Source organism: Aquarana catesbeiana, linkage group LG02 (assembly GCF_042186555.1).
Source record: "Aquarana catesbeiana isolate 2022-GZ linkage group LG02, ASM4218655v1, whole genome shotgun sequence".
NCBI lineage: Eukaryota > Metazoa > Chordata > Amphibia > Anura > Ranidae > Aquarana > Aquarana catesbeiana.
The window spans coordinates 323,950,118-323,956,117 of record NC_133325.1 but is presented as its reverse complement, the minus strand read 5'-3'; positions in this window follow the sequence as shown (position 1 = coordinate 323,956,117).

Genomic DNA, 6,000 nt, shown 5'->3' with positions numbered 1-6,000 from the left:
TCGGGTACTCAGATGGACTGTGACAGGTACTCGGGTACTTTGATGAACTGTGACAGGTACTCGGGTACTCTGATGGACTGTGACAGGTACTCGGGTACTCAGATGAACTGTGACAGGTACTTTGATGGGTGGTGACAGGTCCTCTTTATTGGGAGGGGGGCAATCAGTGTGATTGGTGTACACTATAAGCGGTAACAAGATGTTACCACAATCTCCTTCTCACACACGATCGCAGTGTGTGAAGGAGAACCTGGTAACATCTCGTTATCACGGTTTGTTGACATTTAGTGATCGGCTGTGAAAGGATCACAGTCAATCACATGGTAAACAGCCCCCGGCCAATAGCTGTTTACCAGCGTTGGTGACGAGCAGTGTTCCTGGGAACCCGCCGCCACCAGCGTGCACGATCGCGCGCATTCGCTGTGCAAAGTGGGGCGGTAGCACCTGTGATCGCCCATGACTTCATCACGGCAGATCACGTGGTAAACAGCCATGCCCAATGGCTGTCCACCCCCCTCGGTGGCAACTGGTGTCTCCGTGACACGCCGCCACCGAAGGTACAGGGATGCGTGCACACGACCGTGCGCATTCCCTGTTTAAATTGATGGACGTCATATGACGCCCACCCAGAACGAGAGCCGCACCCCCTGGCCGTCATATGACGGCCGGCGGGCGGCGAGCAGTTAGAAAAAAAAACACAACATGTACAGTACTTGTAACATGCACTAAACTTTTTAAACCAAATCCTAAAAAGTTGATGCATGTACAGTATGGCCAGTGTCAATGCCGTACGTAGTAGTAAAAAATAACTAGTTAAATTAGGACAAAAAAAAAATAAAAATCAGACTAAATGTTGCATATGCATACAACAAATTACACCCCAAAATACATTCTGCTACTCTCCCCGAGTATGGCGATACCACATGTGTGAGACTTTTACACAGCCTGCCACATACAAAGGACCAACATTGAAGTAGCACCTTCAGGAGTTCTACGAGCATAAATGACACATCTCATTTCTCAACCACCTATTACACTTTTGAAGGCCCTGGAGCACCAGGACAATGGAATTGCCCATAAAATGACCCCATTTTGGAAAGCAAACACCCCAACGTATAATCTATGAGGCATGGGCTGCAAATAGGTACTCGGGTACTCTGATGGGCTGGAGACAGGTACTCGGGTAACTTGATGAGCTGCAGACAGTTACTCGGGTACTCTGATGGGCTGGTGACAGGTACCCGGTTACTCTGATGGGCTGGTGACAGGTACTCGGGTACTCTTTTTTGCAAAATTGTATTTTATTAAATTTTTTATGTTTTAAAGTGAACAAGTACAGCATTGTTGTACAATATAGAATACAATATTATTGAAAACATATTGATATCAAAACAGAATAGGTACAGATGAACAAAATTCATGATTACAGAGCACAGGAGTGTTCTGCATAATATGTCCAGGATATATAAAGTAAGCAGTCCAAAATTAGGTATTATAGGATCGAAACCATAAGTCAATCACATAAAGGGAAGAACAAAGATTTCATGAAGGGTATGTGGTACGGGATAAGAAACTCTAAGGGCCCTTTTACACTGAGGCGGGGGCGGCGTCGGCGGTAAAGCGCCGCTTACAATTGTAAGCGGCGCTTTACCGTCAGTATTCGGCCGCTAGCGGGGCGGCTTTACCCCCGCTAGTGGTCGAGAAAGGGTTAAAATCCACCATAAAGCGCCTCTGCAGAGGCGCTTTGCTGGCGGTATAGCCGCGCTGTCCCATTTATTTCAATGGGCAGGAGCAGGGAAGGAGCGGTATACACTCCGCTCCTTCACCGCTCCGAAGATGCTGCTAGCAGGACTTTTTTTACTGTCCTGCTAGCGCACCGCTCCAGTGTGAAAGCCCTCGGGGCTTTCACACTGGAATCAAAGCAGCGGCACTTTCGGGTTGGTTTGCAGGCGCTATTATTAGCGCCTGCAAACCGCCCCAGTGTGTAAGGACCCTAAATGACATATATGAGAGTGGAGTAAGTGGGGGGGGGGAGGCACCATGATCACAAGAAATACTTATGCCAAGAGAAATTTTAAGAATCGATAGTTGGCATAGGGGTCCCAAATTCCGACCGATCCCAGAATTCCCACACTTTTTCAAATTGGGGGATAGTGTCATGTACTGAGGCCGTTAGATATTCCATCCTCTGAATTTCAGCCACTAGTTGTAAAAATTTGGGCCAAGAAGGAGGTGTGTTGGACAGCCAGTAAAGGGGAATAAGTCTTTTGGCAGCCAGTAATATGTAAGAAAGAAGCCGATTAGCTCTTCTGGTTAAGCCAGGGAAAGGAAGGCCCAACAGATAATGCAAGGGATCGAGTGGGAGAGATTTATTCAACACTTTCTGTATCAGGAGCCTCACCTCACACCAAAAAGGTTGGATCATTGAACATTGCCAAAATATATGGAATAAGGAACCCGTGTCAGTCCCGCAACGCCAACAGCGGGGCGATACTGAAGGATCATATTTATGTATAACGTTAGGGGTTCTATACCAAAACATGAGAATTTTCATGGACGTCTCCCGCTGGGTCACGCACTTGGAAGACTTGGAAACAGAGGACCAAATTCTATCCCATACCTGGATTGAAATAGGTCTGCCTATTAAATGGGACCATTTTCCCATATAATAATGTGTGGTCTCAGTAAGAGGTGTCAACTCATGAAGGATACGATGAATGGAGGATATTAAATGTAATTGATGGGGGCCTTGAGCCCATATGTACTCGAAGGTAGTTGGATTGTCAAGAGTTAAGGTTGGGGATTTAGAGTGGTACTCGGGTACTCTGATGGCCTGGTGACTGGTACTGGGGTACTCTGAAGGGCAGTGACAGGTACTCAGGTACTCGGTACTCATATGGACTGTGACAAGTACTCATATGAACTGTGACAGGTACTCATATGGACTGTGACAGGTACTCATATGGACTGTGACAGGTACTCAGGTACTCAGATGAACTGTGACAGGTACTCGGGTACTCAGATGAACTGTGACAGGTACTCGGGTACTCAGATGGACTGTGACAGGTACTCGGGTACTCTGATGTAATGTGACAGGTACTCGGGTACTCTGATGTACTGTGACAGGTACTCGGGTACTCTGATGAACTGTGACAGGTACTCGGGTACTCTGATGAACTGTGACAGGTACTTTGATGAGTGGTGACAGGTCCTCTTTATTGGGAGAGGGGCAATAAGTGTGACTGGTGTACACTGTAAGCGGTAACAATCTCCTTCTCACACACGATCGATGTGTGAGAAGGAGAACCCGGTAACATCTCGTTACGGCGGTTTGTTGACATTTAGTGATCGGCTGTGAAAGGATCACAGCCGATCACATGGTAAACAGCCGCTGGCCAATGGCTGTTTACCAGCGTCAGTGACGAGCAGTGTTCCTGGGATCATGCTCATTCGCCGTGCAAAGTGGGGCGGTACCACCTATGATCGGCCATGACTTCATCACGGCAGATCATGTGGTAAACAGCCATGCCCAATGGCTGTTCACCCCCCTCGGTGGCGACCGGTGTCTTTGTGACACGCCGCCACGGAAGGTACAGGGATGCGCGCGCACGATCACGTGCATTCCCTGTTTAAATGGATGGCCGTCATATGACGCCCACCCAGAAGGAGAGCCGCACCGCCTGTCCATCATATGACGGCCAGCAGGCGGCAAGCAGTTAAAAAAAAAAACACAACATGTACAGTACTTGTAACATGCACTAAACTTTTTAAACCAAATCCTAAAAAGTTGATGCATGTACAGTATGGCCAGTGTCAATGCCCTACGTAGTAATAAAAAATAACTAGTTAAATTAGGACAAAAAAAACTAAAAATCAGACTAAATGTTGTTTTATTATAGCTAAGATATTTTATACATGATTGAGCATATTTAATAACGCAATGCAAAATGCAGTCATGTGTAGTAATTCATAGTCGTCCATGAGAGATTAGTTTCCCTTAGCCCACAGTAAGCTTCTGGAGCTGAATTCTGATTAAATGGCTGGGGTTAATGTACACTTTTTTTGTTTGAAGTTATTAAACCTGCTGATGAGGGGCGTAACTAAAAAAACTCTATGCAGCCATAAAATACACAAATTAATGCAGCTCTGTATTCATTACTACAACATTAAAGCGTCTCGTACCCTAAAAAAAAAAAAAAGGCTCCTGTTCCAAAGCATGAATAACAGCTTGTGCTGTATCATTTGGCCCCTTCTATCACCTGAAATACCTGGCTGGTCCTGGTTCTGCCCTTCCCCTGTAAACTGACTACGGTTTATCATGGCTTCTGAGCCCTGACTCTATGGTCAGTTTACATACCTATGTCATCCGCAGCTCTCCTGTGTCCCCCTCCCCCTCCCTACCTGTCAGCTTGTACCAGTGTCTGCCCCTCCCCTCCCCTCCTGTTGAAATAACTGTAATTTTCAGGCAAGCCCCTGTCTTCCATAAGGCTACTTTCACACTGAGGCGCTTTACAGGTGCTACAGCGCCTATATAGCGCCTGTAAAGCACCTCTCCTGAGGGCTTTCACACTGGGGCGGTGCGCTTGCAGGACAGTCAAAAAAGTCCTGCAAGCCGCATCTTTGCAGCGCTATAGGAGCAGTGTATTCACCGCTCCTAAAGCACCCCTTCCCATTGAAAACAATAGGGCAGCGCCGCAAACCTGCCGGCAAAGGGCCACTGCAAAGGCACTTTGTGGGCGGTTTTAACCCTTTTTCGGCCGCTAGCGGGGGTTAAAACCACCCCGCTAGTGGCCGAATAGCGCCGAAAACGACGATAAAGCACCGGCGCCCACCCCAGTGTGAAAGTAGCCTAATGCTGTGTATCCCAGTGTGTGCTTTATTAAAAAAATTCTGTACTGTATATTTCAGAGTGCTGCCTGGCGCTCATGTGACTGGCCATCTCTCTCCTCCTCTCCTCCTCCCAACTGACATCAGCGGGGGATTCTCAGCCCCTCCCGCTGTACCTGTCAAATCAAGAGAAGAGAGAGGCGTGCTGAGCAGCGCTATAAAATAAGGTATAGAATGGCATTTTTTTAATAAGGCACATACACTGAGGCATTATGTAAGTCAGGGGATTTCCTGAAAATCACCAAGTGGGGTTACAACCACTTTAAGGGTTTGTTCACACTTCTTGCGGTGCGTGTTTGTTTGGTGGGGCATGTTAAAAATCAAGCCTGCAGTACTTTTTTTAATTTAATGAACACAGAGAAAAACCTCTGAGCAGGTACACATTCCAGAATTTTGGAGCAGTAGTGCATTTCAGGGAGGTAGGGGGGAAGAGGACTTCAAGGAGGAAGTGGGGAGATCTGTACTAGGGGGGATTTGGGAAGTAACTTGCATTGAAGGGGTGATATGTGGGGAAGAAATTGGAGGCCTGTGTTGGGGGGGAAGGTCTGTAACGGGGTGGATTTGGCAAGGAGGAATTCTAAATTGGGGGGAAATTTGGGGGGGGGGGTGCTGCATAGAGGAGGGGAGTTTGTAATGGGAAAAGGAGTTACATTTTATTCTACACCGGCCTGTGCACTAAAATTCTTGACCCCTTGCTCTTTGTGTTACACACTGCTAAACCCTGTATTGCGTTCAATGTGCTCTATGTGTTATGCACTACTGACCCCCTGCTCTCCGCGTATTATGAACTTCTGACCTCTGTCTTCTGTGTGTTACACACTCCTAAAAACCCTTCCTTTTGTGTGATATGCATTCCTGACCTCTGACCTCTGTTCTCTGTGTGATATGCACTCCTGACCCCTTCCTTTTGTGTGATATATACTCCTGACCTCTGCCCTCTTTATGTCTCACACTCCTGGCCTATGCCCCTGTGTGTTACACACTCCTGACCCCTGTCCTCGGTGTGATTTGCACTCCTGACCCCTGCACTCTGGGCGTTAAGCATTCCTGACTCCTGCTCTTTGTATGTTTTACACTCCTGACCCCTGCATTCTGTGTGTTACATATTCCTGA